Source organism: Osmerus mordax, chromosome 6 (assembly GCF_038355195.1).
Source record: "Osmerus mordax isolate fOsmMor3 chromosome 6, fOsmMor3.pri, whole genome shotgun sequence".
Classification (NCBI taxonomy): domain Eukaryota; kingdom Metazoa; phylum Chordata; class Actinopteri; order Osmeriformes; family Osmeridae; genus Osmerus; species Osmerus mordax.
This window is the reverse complement of record NC_090055.1, coordinates 8,400,618-8,420,830: the sequence shown is the minus strand read 5'-3', so window position 1 is coordinate 8,420,830 and position 20,213 is coordinate 8,400,618. Positions and strand designations below refer to the sequence as shown.

The following is a 20,213-nucleotide window of genomic DNA, read 5'->3' as shown; positions in this document are numbered from 1 at the left end:
CTGCCACACAGGACGGAGAGAGATGGAGAGAGGGAGCGAGAGACAGAGAAAGAGAGAGAGATATTGTAGAGTGCAGGGGAAGATAATAGTGAGAGAGATGGAGAGAGAGAGATGGAGAGAGACAGAGACAGAGAAAGAGAGAGAGATACTGCAGAGAGCAGGGGAAGATAAGAGAGAGAGAGAGAGAGAGAGAGAGAGAGAGAGAGAGAGAGAGAGAGAGAGAGAGAGAGAAAGAGAGATTGAAAGACAGAAAGGAGCAGAAGAGGGAGAGAGTGAAAGGCAGATGGAGCAGACACATCCTCCACTTCTTGTTTGCATGTAAACGCACTTTGATGAAATATTCATGTCTGCTTCCATCTCGCGTGTGTTCAGGATCCTGTGTGTCAGACTTCTCCATCGGCTGCACCTCAGGTAGCTCCTCTCCTCGGCTCCTCTCACCTCCTCTCACCTCCTCTCCTCCTCTCCTCCTCTCACCTCTCCTCGGCTCCTCTCTCCTCCTCTCCTCCTCTCACGTCCTCTCCTTGGCTCCTCTCGCCTCACTCTCCTCCTCTCCTCCTCTCACGTCCTCTCCTCGCTCCTCTCTCCTCCTCTCCTCCTCTCCTCCTGTCCTCCTCTCACCTCCTCACCTCTTCACCGCTCCTCTTCTCCTCTCTTCATCTCTCCTCTTTCCTCCTCTAATCTCCTCTTCCCTCCTATTCTCTTCTCACCCTCTCCTCCTCTCCTCTCTCCTCTCCTCTCTTCTCCTCCCTTATCCCATCCCCTACTCCCCCCCCCCCCCTCCCTTAATCCTCCAGTCTACCAGCCCGTTTTTCTCCCGGCTCCTGCAGTTTCCACGGCGGAGCTGCCGATCAGAGCAGAGTGATGACTGATGGTGGATGTCTTCTCCATGTCAAAGTGAGACCCTGGACCACGACCACATCAGGGCGCTTGTTCTCCATCCCCTTAATGGAGACTGATGTCATGGATCCAGTCTGGGTGAGGTACTTCCGTGCTGTGATTGACAGGTGAGCCAGATCAGAGACACGAGCACCAGGCCCATCTGGGCCAAGCTAACGCTGCCTGACGGCTGATGTGACAAGGCCGACGGAGAGGGCGATCGCGTCTGTCGACAAACATGTCTGCTTTGTGGTCGAGTGCACAGATTCTGAGCACACCTTTTTTTTCCCTCGCCTTTCCGCCTCTCCTCTCCTCTTATCTCCTCCCCTCTTCTCCTTTCCCCTCCTCTACTTATCTAATTCCTCCTGTCAGCCTCCCTCTTCTCATTACACACCCACGTATCCCACAGTGCAATCTGAGTGGTCAGCTGGACTCCCACAATGCATCCTGTCATGGCGAGTGGTTAATTATATTGTGTTCCAGACTGCGGTTTGGGTTTTTAAAAGGCGAAGCGGCAAGCACATGATGATAGTGCTCATTTATAACAAGGAGACACATACACACATTTCAATCTTGTGACTGGTGTGTGAGACAGGAGACCATTGAGGCATCAGACCTCCCGCAAGGCGATTGGTTTCTTCGAGTAGGTTGCTGTGTTGCACACACACAGAGAACGTGTGTGTGTGTGTGCTGTACAGAGAGAGCAGAGAGGGAGCTCACTCAGAGACTGCACATGCATACTGTATATATATTCATTGTGTGTCTACAGAGCAAACTGACTTTACTCCTTTGTTTGTATGTTTTGAAGGCGGCCCATACAAAAGGCATTGTTACCAGAGCCGAGAGAAAAGATGGAGGCTGTTGCCTGAGGATGCTTGGATTTCATAAAAACAGCAGCCTTGGGATTTGATGCTGTCACTCTATAACTCAGCCGCAGTGTAATTACCGGAGTGACAGACTGAGTTAGCATTCCCCCCGGCCTGGGTCGTACCAACACCCAGCAGGGGCAGCTCTCCTTTCACGCATGCCCGGCGGAGCGTACCATTCCCCACGCAGAGGGGTGCGAGAGGTTAAAGATGTGAGAGGGAGTTAATCCAGTCCCTTTGTGAGGTGAAGAGACGGAAGTTGGAGGTTAATCTCTGCCTGCTCGTCCAACACAGCTACTGTGTTAACCCTGCAGCCTGTAATCCTCTCAGCAGAGAAAAGAGAAAGAGGGGGGGGGGGGGGGGCGGAGGGAGGGAGGGAGGGAGTACGACGGCAGAGGCAGAATAAGACAGAGAGAGAGAAAAGAGGAGAAGATGGAGAGATGGACAGAGAAACCAATAGACAGAAAGAGGGAGTGGAACACAAGAACCTGGAGACTCAAGGTGGGTCACTGCTAAGCACACACACTCCCATACATACACACACACACGCACACACACAATTACACGCACGCACAGACATAAACATGCACACACGTGCAAACACACTCCACAAGGAAAACAACAAAGGATAAACATTTTAACTTTAATTTGTAAATATTCGTCAAGCTGACAGAAACGCCTTCCAAAGAGAGCAATTAACTTCAGCCGCCTCATTTCGAGAATCAATCTCACACACTAGAATAACAAGCACTACAGAACACACTCTGTTCCTGTCAGACAGATGCCAATCTCTGTTTCCTGCCAGACACACACACACACACACACACACACTGAGTCACATTACCCCAATGTCTGAGCCTCAGGCACTACACAGTAAAAGAAGAGACCTTCTCCTCTTATCTCTCTCTCTGTGTGAAAGTGTGTGTTTGTGTGCGTATTTGTGTGTATGAATGTGTGATTGGCTCACCTTACAGTCTCACAGGCCTTTACCTATATCCTGCACAGATGAAAACATCTCATCTAATAACATGCTATGAAGTGCCAATTATAGAAAACAGTGTGTTCAGTTACACACAATAGATGGAATTGGGGAGATGTTTGAGGAGAAGTTTACTATTTCTTGTTTTGCAATGGTTTCGTAGACTTTCATGTACATGTGTGAGTTATGTTAATAGCTAATCGTTTATGATAAACACCCAGCCTTCCAGCACATTTGAGCATCAGGCAGCCTATCACCAAGTTTGGCGATCAAACCAGTGGGCGAATCAGAGCCAAGCTTGGCCCTTGATGTCCAATCAGAGCTAAGCATGGCCCATGTCATTCAAGCAGGCCCAACCTTGGTCCAACCCAAACACACAGGAAGAAAACAAAAATGTATATCACACCCCATGGTACCCAATACAAACTGCTTGGCCTTCACGCTTGACAAAGTTTTCATATCTCTCTCTGCCCTCTGCCGCTCCTACCAAACACTAGCAGCCAGTGAGAGTCCTAGAGCTGATGAAGAGACAAGGTGTGGTTGTGTGTGGTGTGTGTGTGTGTGTGTGTGTGTGTGTGTGTGTGTCTGAGCGCCCCCTAGCCCCTAACCCCTCCTACTCCTCTCCTGCCCTACATATCTCATCCTGGGAGAATATGAACCATCTGAGAGCTACAAACTCACACACTCGCACACTCACAAACAGAACACACACAAATGAACAACCCCCCCCCCCCCCCCTACGCCAGCCACACACACAGTCACACACTCATACACACACACAAACACATCACTTTGACACCACACACTTCTGACTGTAATGCAGTCAGATCAGATAGACAGCAGCCATGTTGTTGCAATGAAAAGTAGCCCCACTTCTTCTGATAAAACTGCAGTTCATTTTAGACTTAATGCATCTATCTTTTTTCCCTTCTCCTGCTAATTAGCCTAACTCTTTCATCTGTTTCCTTATCTGTCTCCTCAAGTGCACCAGCCCCCCCCAGCCCCTCACCACCCCCCCACCCCCCCCCCCCCACCCCCCCACACACAGACACACACACACACACACACAGCCACCACCAGGTTGAAAGGTGGATAGAAGAAGAAAGAAATCATAGTACATGGTCCATCAATGTCCTTGGATTATGTCGTAAAGATGCTCAACAAACTCATGCACACACACACACACACAATATTAGCTCATTTTCTGAGCTTCATGAAAAGGCCTCAGATTCAGTTTTGAAGCTGTTAAAACAGGACATGGTTAAAGAGAAGCTGTTTCGAAGACAAACTGCAACCCTGCCGGAAAACAGACGCCAAAACACAAATAGAGACACAAACACTGACCCCCCCCCCCCTCCCCCTCCCACCCCACCCGCCTCCTCTCGGACATCAAAATTGATTTTCCAATCATGCTCTCTGTTTCTAGAGAGCCTCACATGTCCTAATGACCTCATCTTTCTCCAAGTGATGTGAGCTGTTTCACACAGAGCCCTTTTAAAATCTGTGTGTGTCGGTGTGTGTGTGTGTGTGTGTATGGGGGGGGGGGGGGGTGGGGGGGGGGGTTAGGTGCTGTTTCTAAGTGGGGATCAAAACGGTGTCGGGTGGGTGGGTGAGTGCTGGGGAGGTGGTTCGTTGAGTGGGGGTGAGGAGTGGTTCGTGGGGGGAGGGAGTGGGAGGGGGTTAGAACAGTGGAGAGGGGTGAGGGGTGTGAAGGGGTGAGGCTAAGAAGGGGTGAGGGAAAGGGGGAGGTGGCTAACAGGGTCATTTTGATCGGAGGGTAGATCAATACCTGGAGGTAGAGATGAGGGGCAGCTCTGTCACTGTGATGGCCGATCGTTCTGCAGATCCCGTGTGTGTGTGTGTGTGTTCTGGGTGCTCTGAGTCAGTCCTGTGAGGCTCCAGTGCATCCTACAGCATGTCCTCTGGCCCTGTGTCCTCCTCACAGAGCTCCCTGCTGTCCTCCCAGTGTGACCACTAGGGGCGCTCGCCTGTCTGAACCTCTTTTTCCACTGGTCTTTTTTCATGTCAAGAGAGCAAATCCCCCAAAACAATTCTATTCGTGGCTAATTAAATTTTTCTCTCAAGGGTGGAAAATGGCTGCCTCCGCAAAGTTTCAGAGTATGTAATTTGGTGTAAAACAGCAGCGCTTTAGGCGCTGCGCACCAGTTAAATTAAGTGGAGGCCTGGGGGGTCAGTGTTGTGGGGTATTAAGTAATGTTTATTGATGTTTACTCTCCCGAGGAGGCAAAGAGGGTGGAGGAAGAAAAAGAAAGAAAAAAATCACTCTTCAGATTTGATTAATTCCCCCTCGCTCGGCGTGAGCGATGGAGTGGTTTCCGGGCCCGGACGCCACGAGTACGAGACGAGCTCCGTCCTCTCTTTAACTCTCACTCACGTCGCTTTCACGAAAAATAGACTTGGCCCGTAAAGACGTAATAAGGGATGATGGCGTCGGCCCGGGGATAGAGGATTCATCATCCTTGCCTTAGGAAGTGGTTGTCGTGTCTCTCTTACTCGGCGCTTGCCGGCCTCAGAGACATGACAGGGGGATGAGGACACCAGCGGAGGGCCGTCATCCGGAGAGGCAGCCAAGAAAACACGTCGGGCAGATCTGGGATGGTAGTAAATGAATGCATGGTGTTTGCCTGTTAAGGATCATTTGTCACAGATAAACTGGGGATTGTGTACTTTGGAGAAGAGCACGATCATGAATCATTAAACCAGACCTGATCACGTTGTGCGGTGCATCTTTTATGATTTAATCAATCCGCCATATTTCCAACCAACACCGACTGATGGCACTCTGTTTAATATTGCATGTTCAACTCAGTCATCTTCAATTTCTCCTTCTTCCTCTCCCTTCATCTCTCTTTATCTCCTCATATCTCTTTTTTTGGGCTCCCTGTCATTATCTTTTTCTCCCTCCCCCCCCCCCTACCCTCGCCCTCCATCTCCCCCTCTCCCCGCCCATCCCTCCCTCCCTCTCTCCATCCCTCTCCCCCTCTCTCCTCCCCTCTCCCCCTCTCTCCATCCCTCTCCCCCTCTCTCCATCCCTCTCCCCCTCTCTCCTCCCTCTCCCCCCTCTCTCCATCCCTCTCCCCCTCTCTCCATCCCTCTCCCCCTCTCTCCTCCCCTCTCCCCCTCTCTCCTCAGACAGCTCGCCAAAGGAGGTGGCGTGCAGCCCCCCTAAAAAAGGCAGGCGGCTTTGCCTCCGAGAGGCAGGCTGTCACGCCCGTTCCTCGGTGTCTCGCTCCACCGGGCGCAGGAGTGGCACCCCTGGTTGTCTCGTCACCGTCCTCCCTGCCCCCCCCCCCCCCCCCCCCCCATGCCAGCCTGTCACCCTGTCTCGCCCCTCACTCTCCCACAACTCCCCACGCATCACCCCGGAAGGACAGGCTCGCACGCGCAGGTGGGCTCACACGCACTACAATCACGTCTACACGCACAAACACACATATACGGTAAACACACACCCGCTCGACACGCGTATGTGCGCATGCGCGCCGACACACGCGTGCCGTGTACCCGCGCGCGCGCGGACACCCACACACGCCGAACACACGGGTACTGTATCGGTGAAAACACACGCAACACACACACGAAAACATGTACAGGCACACACAACATCCCCTTCCGAGTGTGCAGCTTTCACGCCACCTTCCACGCAAATGAAATAAAGAGCCGGAGCACTCACACCCCCCCCCAAAAAAAAAACGATACGTTGCCATGACAACTCAACGCCCAGCTCTGTCTAGTAATCCCTCTCTCTCTCCTCCACCTTCCTCTCCTCTGTTCCCTCGCTTTGCTCCTCTCCTCTCCCGCTCCCCTGTTCTGGCGTCTGCGGGGTACGAGGTACCTGGCTCGGCATCACCTGCCGTTTGTACTGGCGTGACTGGGACTAATTGGACAGAGTTGATACATTGACCTGGAGGTGTCAATGCATCTGTACCCCTCTGCTGTCATAATGGGATGCTCTGGGGGCTGTGTATACGTGTGTGTGTGTGTGTGTGAATGTGCGTGTGTGGCAGCGAGAGCTACATCTGCTAATGACCCAGAGTCACATTCATTAGGAGGCCTCGTCAACATCTGGACAGGGTTGTCATGGTGACAGGGTTGTCGCTGTGACACTTGACAGCACGGCGCACCTGCGCTGGATGTCTGTGCGGCACCATAGACGAGTGTGTGTGTGTGTGTGTGTGTACGCGTCAAGGCACCACACAGTGAAGCGTAGCCTCCCGACACAGACAGACAGACAGGTAGACAGGTGTGTGTTCCTCACCCCGTACACACCGACACACACACACACTTTCCTGCCAGTGTAGATAGACCCGGCTTCCGTGGTGGACTGTGGTGAGTGAGGCTGCCGCCTCCACCGGTGACAGAGTGGCGGAGTGTTCAGTCGCCCTCGCAGCGTGTGTGGTTACTGGGAGCCTGGGTGGGGGAGGGCTGGGTGAGGCGTTTAGCTCCAGCCAGGCCACAGTTGCATCATTTGTCAAGCTCCCGCTCCTCTGCTCTTAGCGCTCTCTGGAGCCGATGCACCGGGCGCGTGCGCGCGGCTGTGACACGCGTGCCGCACGCGCTAATACACACTCTCACACACGCTCACACGCGCCAATACACACTCTCTCCTCTCACGCGCGCACGCGCTCACTATTCTACGTTTTGCTTGCTTTTCTAAGTCTCGCTCTCTCCCTCCTGTCTCTCGTCCACTCCCTCTATCTCTCCCTCTCTCTCTCTCTCTCTCTCTCTCTCTCTCTCTCTCTCTCCCTCTCCTCTCTCTCTCTCATCTCTCTCTCTCTCTCTCCCTCTCTCCCTCTCTCTCTTTCTTTCTCCCTCTCCCTCTCTCTCTCCGTCTGCCTGACTGGAGTGACAGACCAGTGATGGCTGTTCTGTCAGCCTGCGTCTGTAGCAGCAGGATAATTGCTGACCCTAACAGGCCCAATTAGCTGCTACAAGCCTTGCTCCGGGCCCCTGGGAACCCAGCTCCACACACACACACACACACACACTCTCACACTCACACAGACATGGCAGCCGCCGTGCTCACAGACCAGCACAAAGACTTCTCTAGTCGGGTCTCTTTATTCTCTCTCCATCTCTGTCTGTCGCTCTTTCTTTCTTCCACTGTCCTCTCTCTCTCTCTCTCTTCCTATGTCTGTGCATCATTTTTCCTGCTTTTCAGTTCTGTCTCTTGTCTTCTTGCAGGACTCTCACCCCCCTCCCCCCTCTCTCTCTCCTCTCTCTCCCTCCCCTCTGGGTCTGTGTTCAGGCCTCCTCCAAGGGTTCTCTAAAAGTGCGGGGGGGGGGGAGTCAGCACCGCCCGCGTCCCTCCTTCCTTCCATCCCTCCATCCTTCTCTCCCTCTGTTCCTCTCTTACACTTAGGAGTCAACGTCACCACAGCAACAAGCGTGTAATCAGAGGTGCTTGAAAACATGTGCTCAGAGACTGCATGGCTAATGCTTCTAACCGCCAACAATATCACTAATAAAGAGGCATGTTCCGGGGCTGGCGAATAGATTAGGGCAAGACGTCACCATTGTGAGGGTGAAACCAGATAAAGACACACACGCACATAAACACACACTCACTGGTAGCAAGAGAGGAGGAGGAACAGAGGAACCGTCCATTCAAAATGAAAGGTTTGAGTTTTAGATGATGTTGCTGAACAAGACAAGACTCGAGCAGAAGAAGAAGGGAGAGTGAGAGGAGATCGAAGAAGAAAACTAGATAAATAAATAAAAACTCGGCGAAGTGGATGATTACCGCCACATCCCCTTTTACCTCCCTCCTCTCCTCTCCTCCACTCAGTTCTCCGTTATTTGGAAGACGTTAAAAAAGGCCAGGGATGGGGGGGGGAGTGAAGGAGGGATGTTGGAGGGATGGAAGGAGAGGGGACTCAGGATGTGGGGAGGGGGAGAGGAGGGGTTCTAATTACAGTGTCCACTAATAGCATGGATAGTAAACCAGGCTGCAGGAGCTGGGCTGATGAGAACATGCATCATGCAGCTTAATTGAGAGTAAAGCGAGGCAGGCGTGCCACTGCACCTATTAATCACCTCTGATGAATGGAGATGTAATGAGGAGAAGAAATGCAACAAAAAAAAAAGAAAAATGCCCAAAAAGTGGATCGGTTCACCTAAAGATGTTTAAGGAGAACACATATGTATGTGACACAGATGTGATAGGTTTCGTTTCTTCGTGGGGAACCTTTTCTTGAGTCCAGGAACCAAAGTGGCGGTGGTGTTGTCGGTGCTCCCCAGACTGGCCACACCCACATCAGCAGCACCTGCTCCAGCGCTGCCTTCATTGAAAGTTTACTCCAATCAGCTCCATCCGTCTCTCCATCCTGCTCCATCCATCTCTCCATCCTGCTCCATCCGTCTCTCCATCCTGCTCCATCCATCTCTCCATCCTGCTCCATCCATCTCTCCATCCTGCTCCATCCGTCTCTCCATCCTGCTCCATCCGTCTCTCCATCCTGCTCCATCCGTCTCTCCATCCTGCTCCATCCATCTCTCCATCCTGCTCCATCCATCTCTCCATCCTGCTCCATCCATCTCTCCATCCTGCTCCATCCGTCTCTCCATCCTGCTCCATCCGTCTCTCCATCCTGCTCCATCCGTCTCTCCATCCTGCTCCATCCATCTCTCCATCCTGCTCCATCCATCTCTCCATCCTGCTCCATCCGTCTCTCCATCCTGCTCCATCCGTCTCTCCATCCTGCTCCATCCGTCTCTCCATCCTGCTCCATCCGTCTCTCCATCCTGCTCCATCCGTCTCTCCATCCTGCTCCATCCATCTCTCCATCCTGCTCCATCCGTCTCTCCATCCTGCTCCATCCATCTCTCCATCCTGCTCCATCCATCTCTCCATCCTGCTCCATCCATCTCTCCATCCTGCTCCATCCGTCTCTCCATCCTGCTCCATCCATCTCTCCATCCTGCTCCATCCATCTCTCCATCCTGCTCCATCCGTCTCTCCATCCTGCTCCATCCGTCTCTCCATCCTGCTCCATCCGTCTCTCCATCCTGCTCCATCCGTCTCTCCATCCTGCTCCATCCGTCTCTCCATCCTGCTCCATCCGTCTCTCCATCCTGCTCCATCCATCTCTCCATCCTGCTCCATCCGTCTCTCCATCCTGCTCCATCCATCTCTCCATCCTGCTCCATCCATCTCTCCATCCTGCTCCATCCATCTCTCCATCCTGCTCCATCCGTCTCTCCATCCTGCTCCATCCATCTCTCCATCCTGCTCCATCCATCTCTCCATCCTGCTCCATCCATCTCTCCATCCTGCTCCATCCATCTCTCCATCCTGCTCCATCCGTCTCTCCATCCTGCTCCATCCGTCTCTCCATCCTGCTCCATCCGTCTCTCCATCCTGCTCCATCCGTCTCTCCATCCTGCTCCATCCGTCTCTCCATCCTGCTCCATCCATCTCTCCATCCTGCTCCATCCGTCTCTCCATCCTGCTCCATCCATCTCTCCATCCTGCTCCATCCATCTCTCCATCCTGCTCCATCCATCTCTCCATCCTGCTCCATCCGTCTCTCCATCCGTCTCTCCATCCTGCTCCATCCGTCTCTCCATCCTGCTCCATCCATCTCTCCATCCTGCTCCATCCATCTCTCCATCCTGCTCCATCCATCTCTCCATCCTGCTCCATCCATCTCTCCATCCTGCTCCATCCATCTCTCCATCCTGCTCCATCCATCTCTCCATCCTGCTCCATCCATCTCTCCATCCTGCTCCATCCATCTCTCCATCCTGCTCCATCCATCTCTCCATCCTGCTCCATCCATCTCTCCATCCTGCTCCATCCATCTCTCCATCCTGCTCCATCCATCTCTCCATCCTGCTCCATCCATCTCTGCACTCCACAGATCCCCTACAGGCCTCGTTTCAGCAGGAAAGCTGCTGCACAGAGCTGTCTTCATAGAAGGGTTGAACACGACAGAACAATGTGCTTTGTCATTTTATCCAACTTTTAATTAACCATCAGGGCCCTGTGGAACTACTGTATTTTTCCAGGTAGTCCTCATTAAGACAATAGCTAATCGGCATGCAGAGAAGTCTGACTGGTTGCTGATGCTTGTGTGTTGGTGAGTGTGAGATCATAAAGATCTGGTCCAGTCTGACCAGACACACCAGGATGATGGGCACTTTGTGACCCTGTGTGGACACAATGATGAACACATACTGTCCCGATATCTCATAAATCATTAAACACTTCAATATCAACGTATTCATGACTATAAGATGACATTAGAAAATGCAAGAAAAATATGTATATGCAAGAAAATATAAGAAGTTTTGAGTGTGGTTCAGCATGTCTTTGAGTCACTGGAAATGTTCCTCCCACAGCCTGAATGAGCCAGGAAAGGGTGATCATCTCCACCTTCTGTTCCGTAGATTTGTTCGACGTGTCATTCATATCAGGCTGTACATAAGCCCCCACACACCATTCACCTAAACACAACACCCCCAAAAACACCCTCTTTATATCTCTCTCTTTTAATCTCTCTCTCCCTCTTCCATCTCTCTGATGTGAGAAGAGCCTAAGGCCTGCCGGTGTCTCCCTCCCTCCCTCTCCTCTCTCTCCTCCTCACAGTCCTTCCCTCCCTCCCTCTCTCTCCTCCTCACAGTCCTTCCCTCCCTCCCTCTCTCTCCTCCTCACAGTCCCTCCCTCCCTCCCTCTCCTCCTCACAGTCCTTCCCTCCCTCTCCTCTCTCTCCTCCTCACAGTCCTTCCCTCCCTCCCTCTCCTCCTCACAGTCCTTCCCTCCCTCTCCTCTCTCTCCTCCTCACAGTCCTTCCCTCCCTCCCTCTCCTCCTCACAGTCCTTCCCTCCCTCCCTCCCTCTCCTCCTCACAGTCCTTCCCTCCCTCCCTCCCTCTCCTCCTCACAGTCCTTCCCTCCCTCTCCTCTCTCTCCTCCTTCTCTCCTCCCTCCTCTCTCTCTCTCTCTCGCTCTCACTCTCACTGTTTCCACGGCTCTTATCTGTTTCTGGTGTTTGATATGTAAACCGGGGGCCTGTCTCCTCAGGCTGCACCAGCCCCATTGTTCTTCAAAACTCCCGACTCAAACGGCGTCGGGAGAACAATCGCATAGACGCACAATAGAAAGACAAAAACACAGTAAGATGGAGAGACCCCCGAATGTTTGCGTGTGAGCGAGGGGAAAAGAGAGGGAAGAGAGATAGACCGTGTAAAGATGGAGAGAGGATGAGAGAGCGAGAGGGAGAGAGAGAGAGAGAGAGGGGAGAGAGAGAGAGGGGAGAGAGAGAGATAGAGAGGGACAGAAGGAAAGACAGAGAGAGACAGAGAGAGACAGAAAAGAGAGCGAGGTTACAGAACAGGGATGTAATTACAAAGAGACAAGGCAGATTAGGGCGGCATTTTCAGCAAATGGCTTCAGAGGATGAGAGTGACAGGAGAAGCAATGCGTTTTATTTTTGAACCAAATGCTCTCATCGCTCCGCATCGCCTTGAATTAGAGCTGGCCTGGCAGTTACAGCACTGAGCGGAAGGGAGAGAACAAGACACAATGTGTTTATGTGTGTGTTTGTGTGTGTGTTGGTGTGTGTGTTGCGTGGATGTGTGCGTGGGTGTGACAGAGAGAGGCTGCTGGTGGGATGAGACAAGATCGGCGTACTCCCGGACGCCAGACGGCCTGTAATGAACAGGACGTAAACGATCTCGGACCCTTCCGGAGCAGCGAGCGGCGAGTCTAACACGCCACGGCAGCCCGGGGCCACGGGGGGTCAACGCCATCTTCTCTCTCTGGCATCATCGAAAATGGCCCCGCCGGAATAAGCCCCCCCCCCCCCCCCCCCTCTCCCCTCTCCCCCCTCTCCCCCCTCTCCCCCAATCCTGACAGACGCGAGCGGGTAAGGCGAGCGGACAGGGCCCGGCGTCTGAACGTTAAGCCCACGTCAGCACTGTGTTCCTAGCGTGTCAGGCCGGAGCAGGGCCCGGCCCGTCAGACTCCGCCCCCGGGATAGGACGTGTCACAGGCCCCGCCCCCGTCTCCAGATAATCCCTCGTTAGGGGCCTTCACGCAAAACTGGCCCCCCTTCAGGGATGCAGAGGGGAGGAAGGGGAGGAAAGAAGTGAGGAGAGGAGAAGAAAGGAGAAGAAAGGAGAAGGGGAGAAGACGATAGAGGAAGAGGAGGCGAGGAAAGAGGAGAGGCGAAGGGAGGAGAGCAAACGAAAGGAGGAGATGGGGAGAGGGATATAGGTGACATCAGCAGGGGGGGGGCGTGGACCTACGGTGATGTGTTTGGCGAGGGGGGGATGGGGGAGGGGGGGAGGGGGGTGCGGGTGGCAGCATGGTGAGAGCAATGGGACACCCGTCGACTCCCGCCCCCACCCCCCCCACCTCCCCAGCGCCCCGCGGCAGCGCACCAGACAGAGCGTGTCTGGTCACAGCGGAGGAGAGCGAGCGGGACAGAGAGAGGCGGGGCGTTGCATTACTGTGTCAGATATCACAAAGTAAACAGGAAAGGCTTGCTTTTGTATCTTTTACTGTTGATATAACCATCATACACTAATACAATAGACACAGGATTTTACCTATGGGCTTTTACAATCCTCCCTCCATCTCCTCAATTCTTACATCCCTCCATGTCTCCATCAATCTCTCCATTCCCTTCCCCCGACCCTCCAGGTACTGGAGGAAGAGGCAATCCTCCAGGCCGCTTCTCCATGTTTCAGACAGGATCAACACTGTTTAATGGGTGTTTTTTATGGGCTTCCCTGTCCAGGAGCTCCACCCTTAAAGATGGAATCACTGCCAGCATTCACAAGGGAGATGATAGGCAGGGTGTAGTGGGAGTGTGTGTGTGTTTGTGTGTGTGTGTGTGTGTGTGTGTGGGTGTGGTGTGTCAGCATCAGAATCAGAATGGGATTAATTCGCCATGAAAGTTTGCACAGACAAGGAATTTGCTTTGGCAGGAAGGTGCATACAATAAACATATACCTAAAATTTAAATATGTGGACTATCTATACTAAGGGTACATAAACTAGCAGTACTAAGTGGGATTAGAATATAATTAAATATACAATAAAATAAAATATAAGTTGTAAATTACAATATAAAAAGTGTGTGCTGGTGGCAGGTGGACAGGTGAGAAAAGGAGTTTAAGGGGTAGCCAAGATGGCCTGGATTTGAGTGAACATAAGAGGAGTATGGTCCGAGAATGTGTTTGTGTGTGTGTGTGTGTGTGTGTGTGTGTGTCAAGCACAGGATGATGTTAAGCTTTGGTTTGTTCTACCACTGACCTCTCTTCCCTCATCTTCTCTCTCCCAACATGTGCTGCCCCTCTAAATCCTCCAAATGTTTTTATTTCAGAATTTTTTTTATACACGTGGGAGTGTGGTTGATCTATTGTGTGAAAGAAAGAAAGAATAGAGGAGGAGGAGTGCTGGAAAACAAGAGGTGAGATTTGTTTCGCGTCTCGGAGGCGGGAGATTTTCACAAACAAAAATAGACGATCTGAAAACTCCAAATGGATAGTTATTAAATGCACCTGTTTCATGGTGCATGTTCTGTTTAGATCATTAATAAATTCATAAACTAATGTGCATGTGTGCGCGCTTGTGTGTGTGTGTGTGTGCCCGCCTCTGTGACTCAGGAAGCAGACAACAGCCCCCCCCCCCCACCCGGGCAAAAGGAGACCCCAAGAAAACTCCTGGCTTTACCTGTACTTAGTCTGTATAGAGAAGTCAGCTCACACACACACGCAAACGCACACACCCCTCCCACACACACACACACACGCAAACGCACACACCCCCTCCCACACGCACACACACACACACACATCCTGGGACAGAAGAATAACACCTGGGCTCGGTGGTTTTAAATAGGCCTCTAGGGACCAAAGAGAACACACAGAGACTGTTTGTTTACTCTATCTGTACATATCTGATAAGACTGCTGTGTGTGTGTGTGTGTGGTACAGTACAGTTAGATACTACTTGTACCCAGTAGAGACTCTATCTTCTCAGGCTAGTGTTAATCTGGCTTCTAATCCCGGAATGACACGACACATTGCTCTCTGCACTCTCGGCAGACCTCAAACTCTTCCCTGCTCATTTCCTCTCCTCTACTCTGTTCACCTCTGCTTTACCCTGCTCACCCCTCCCACGCCCTGCCCTCCTCTCTCCTCTCATCTCCCCCCTGCTCTGCTCTGCTCTGCTCTGTGTGATAGAGAGCTGTACAGGTACAGCTCCATCTGGCAGGTCTGTTGTCAGCAGTGACAGGCAGGCACGAATGAAGAAGACAGAGGAAACAGACACGATAGACTGAAGACCACCACACAAACACACAGGTACATACACACACACGCTCACAGGCAACCTGAGGGATTTATTTCAAACAAAAGCTGTTTAACTCTGGCCTAGACACTGTGATAAGTCAGCTAACTGACTGGTTATCTGACTGACAAGCTGCTTGTTGACTATCACAACCCAAACCCTCATACACATATAATATTTGACAATGATAATGATGATAGTTAAAAAAATAAAAAACTTTTGAAGGTTCCCAAGGACACTGACGTGCACGCAGACACACACGCACACACGCGCGCACACACCCTCCGCAGGTTTAAAGTTACCTCGCTGGTCGCTAATTGCTGCCACTGTGGCAGGCTTCTCTTCTCAGGCTCCAAATTACACGCCTCAACCACAACAAGGACGCACTGGCCGCCACTCGTTTGTCACGCTAATTATTTGTCTTGGCTTTGTAATTGCTGCTAGAGCAGCTACTCAGGTAATGGCGTGGTGAGCTTCAATGTTAAGTGATGCTTCCCTTCGTTCACCAACCGAGATGAAAGGAGGGAGAGAGGGAGAGAGAGAGAGAGAGAGAGAGAGAGAGAGAGAGAGAGAGAGAGAGAGAGAGAGAGAGAGAAAAGGGGTGAAGTGCTGTGCGGTTCAAACAGGCCTCCAGGTCTTTAATGTGTCTATTAATGCAGAGAGAGAGAAAAAGAAAGAGGCGGGATGGAGGAAAAGAGAGGAGAGGAGTGCACCTTGATGGTGTGACTATGGAGGCTAATGGTGCTTCATAATGACTCTCTCACAGGATGTAAATACTCGAGACTCTTTCGAGTCGAATACATACTTTATTATGTTCATTAAACAGATCCCCTTCCTCGGTGAGGGAAAGCTCACAGGGTGGGAAACGGTTAAAGCTGGACAATAGTTCTCTGCCTCAGTAAATATATCACGGAACACGCTTGCTGTAATTCGAAGGAGCACTTTTCTGTTTTCAGCAGTATTTTGAGGTTGTACACAAACATAAACACACAGGCCGTTGTCATTGGCCACGACGTCCAGCTCGCCAGCGCTGTCGCCGAGCATCATAATTACCCACGCTGCCCCTCTCTCCCTGTTATTTTTAAACAAGTATCCCAAGATCCCTCACAAGGGTTAGGCAGGGCCGACTGGACACGATGTCATCTTGAATATTCTAATGAGAAGGTAATAACTAACTCATAGGACACACACAGAGGACTCTTCCTATTTGCCCTGAGTCCAATCGCTGACCTCGCGTCGTAGCGCAGGCTTGTCCGATCTGGACAGCGCTCGCCGGACGCCTCGCGACGCGTCCCGACGCGTCCCGACGAGCGGATCAGTCTCGGCCCCGGCCCAGGACTGGGGGGCGGCCATCTTGGTGGGCGGCCGCCGCCGCCGTAGCACGGCAACCCCCCCTCGGGGCGCCGAGCGTTCTCTCTCCGAGGGGGAACACGCGACCTCTGGAGCTGTATCCATAACGACCAGAGACAGGCTGGGGAGGGGAGGCCAGCGCGAGATGGAAGGTGGAGAGAGAGGGAGAGGGAGGGGGAGAGACAGGGTCCAAAGGAGAATGGGGAAGAGAGAGAAAGAGAGAGGGAGAGAGAGACCGAGAGAGGGAGAGAGAGACAGAAAAAGAGAGAGAAACTGGACCGGACCGGACCTGTGTGTGTGATTGCCGAGGATGTGGGCAGATTGCTTTATTTTCTCTTTTTTTCTCTCTCTCTTCCTCCATCTTCTCTTTCTCTATCTCTCTCTCTCACACCGTTTCTCTCTCTCCTCACATAGTGCCATCTGCTTTGCATTTGTTAAACAAAGATTTATTGTGCAGCAGGACACTGAAGCAGAACACACATCTCACAGGAGAGGAGACCAATTTAGAGCGACAATTATAAACTCTAAGCTGAGAGAGCACACATCCAACGGAAAACAGTTGAAACACAGTTGAGAGAAACGACAACATCCAGATCACCACACTCCAACGAATGAACATGAGGGCCGTTTGTTTAGCACAAGGCGTAGCTGGAGTTGCGCCCGCATTTGAACCCACCTTGCCTCTTCCGGGAGAGGGGCGGGGCAGACAGGGGGAGGAAGGTCGCAGCCCCCCCCCCCCCCCCCCCATGTCATCCTGAGCATGTAGCATGTACCCATGTGTGGGTTGCCCCTCCTGTCCTGTCTGGCGGGTGTACAGGCCCCATCTTCTGTCCTCGCTGTCCCCAACCTGCCAGGGAGAGAGGATGAGGCCAGGGAGGGGTCATGGGGGGGGCCGGGCGGGTGGGAGAGGGTGCCATGGGGGCAGGGTATGGCAGAGAGAAACTGTCCCAGGGGCAGGGAGGGGTTGGTTAGGGTCCCTCGGTTGTGACAGAGGGGGGGGTTACGGAGCCCCCAGGGGTGTGGCGGCAGGTCAGCGGTGGTGGTCAGTGTGTCGAGTTACCACGGAAACACTTGTCTGATTGCTACTGGGAGAGGGGGAGGGGGCGAGGGGGCGTCCCATCTGCCCAGAGACATTACAAGAGTGTTCATCATTTCGGCACTTAATACACGATCACACACACACACACACATTCTCTCCAAGGGAGGATGTACCCCAGAGCTAGTCCCAGCCAGTGTTGAGTGTAACCCCTCCAACCCCGGGGTGACCCCTCTGCCAGTTTAACTGCCAAGCCCGGACACAGAGAGGCCCTGAACCCTGAGAGGCCACGCACGCACACGCACGCACACGCGCACCCACGCACACTGTGCTGTCAAGGAGGTCAAGAAGGCCTCACCCACGCTTCCACTTGCTCTCTGCCAAACATAGCCTCTATCACCCCTGTCTGCTGCTCAACAGACCACCTATCTACCACACACCACACACCATATACAGCGCACACACCACACACCATATACAGCGCACACACCACACACACAAACGCACGCAAACACCACACCCATTCCCAGTCTGCCAGCCCTCGTATCAGAGGTACACGTACGCCAGCAGACACGGCCGTGTCTCCCTTTTGCCGCCAGCGACGGAACTCTGTGACAGCCAGGACAGCGTCTGCCTGGAACGTCCACTCTGGGTCTGCATAGAGGTCACATGGTGCTGGGGGAGAAGTTCTCGCCCTCTGCTTCACCGAGCTGTGAGCTCCTGTCCGCTCCGCCATCAGGTCAGACACAGAGCAGGGTGCAGGGTGTGTGACCATGCTGTTATACAAACCCCCCCCCCCCCCCCCCCCCCCCCCCGCCGCCCCCCCCCCGCCCCCCCCCCCCCCTCCAACCCCCCCCCCCCCCCCCCAACCCCCGTCTTCATTGGAACAAATTCATTGGAAGCCGTTGTCGCTTGTTCTCCGTATCTCGGGCCTGCGGATATCCACATATAAATCGACTCGGTGCTCTTATTTCAGGGTACCTCTGCAAATAGGTCTAAATATGTGCGTTCTCTCCCTTTTTCGCTCTCTCTACCTCCCCCTCCCTCCATCCTGGGCTAATCCACTCAGAGTCCTGCTGGGTTCTCTGTGTACAGTTACAAAGGGGAGTGCTATTTAATGTGCACCAATCATGTTCAAGCAGCGAAGCTTCTGCTGCTAATAATGACTTCCTGCCGAATGAGTTATGGTGGCAGGCAGACACACACACGAACACACACACAGAATAAGACACACACATGCACACACACATGTACACGCCGAGACACACACACAAAACCAGACACACTCAAACATACACTCACCCATGCACATAAATAGACACAGACACACAGGACATCATCTATGTCCTTACGTAATCCACACCTCATCTCTTTATGTGGATCTCTCAGATTGGTTTTGTTCATTAGCCAATAGAAACAAGACGTGTTGTCAAACAGAGGAGAGTGATGGGAACTGACATGAAACCCTGAGAATGATGTAAAACATCCGCATGGATATTTATATCTGAGTATTTGGAATGTATTTAATAACAGATGACATTTCTTTGTATTCAAAATGAATGACTTCTCTCTCTCTCTGTTCATTGTGTGTGTGTGTGTGTGTGTGTGTGTATGCTTGTATGTGTGTGTGCATCCCAGTGTCCCTCAAAGTGAATCAAATTCCAATCTCAGATCGCCTCCCAGGAAATATTAGAGAAGCCTTGATCTAAAATAGAGCATGGAAATGAGACAGAGAGAGCCCTGAGGAAAGGCCTACACACACACACACACGTACACCCACGCACACACACACAAATTTGTGTACACACACACACACACACACAGCCAACTGCACCTCTGGGAAGCACCTCCACTGTGGTACACCAGACGGCTCCTGTATGTAAATGGTCCTTTCACCACATTACTCCTCTCTCTCTCTCTCTCTCTCTCTCTCTCTCTCTTTTTCCCCTTCTCCCCCTCTTTTGTCTCTCTCTCTCTCTCTCTCTCTCTCTCTCACACTCTCTTTCCTCCCCTCTGCCTCTCCCCGTGCCCACAGCCAACACTCAAGCCTTTAAGTCCCTGAAGATCACTGGAACGTTCTGTAGATAGGCCCCAGAGAGGAACCCCCCCCCCCACATCTACCCCACTCCAGACATGTATGTATAGGCTCACTAAGGCTTGATTGGGCCTCTTCTGTAGTGTGTAAATGGTGGAAATTTCGACTTCAGGAGTGTGAATGCTGAGCTAAGAGCTTTTCTGAGGGTGCAGGGATGATAGAAGGCGTCTCTGTCTTTCAGTGCCCCCCCCCCCCCCCTTACCCCCTCCTGCCCCCCCCAACCCCACCTCTCGAAAAATATAACACTGGCTTCCAGGCTGCATTCACGTTGACTGCTATTGTTTTCCGTTGCGTGTGTACGGCTTTACACGGCCCCCGTGTAAAGCCATACACACGCAACGGAGACGTAACACGTGTAATATTCATGGTCTGGATTGAGTTTTCATATGGACGAAATGGATCCCAGGCCTGACTGGTAGAACACCATTCATTCACCCTGTGTTGTTTACTAAGATGTAGACTTAGTTGATTTGACAAGCTTTCAACTCATTAGTTCAAACTTTAATCATAAAAAGTGTTTTCTCCCCTCTGTTCCGTGGCTACGTCAGCAGGCTTTACTAATTGAGTGTCTTCGCACCCTCGGCACACTGTTGTTGGGCTTCTAAGCCCGTGGAAAAGGTATTGGAGTTTGGGGGGGGTTGAGTGGAGGGGGGGTTGAGTGGAGGGGGGGTTGAGATAGAGGGGAGGGTAC

The 20,213-nt window shown here is 52.3% G+C and overlaps 1 protein-coding gene across 1 annotated transcript in view; it reads left to right on the top strand.

The window, feature by feature from the left end:
• Window positions 1-20,213, top strand: part of kpna5 (karyopherin alpha 5 (importin alpha 6)) — a 73,025-nt gene that overhangs the window by 48,120 nt on the left and 4,692 nt on the right. The window lies entirely within an intron of this gene.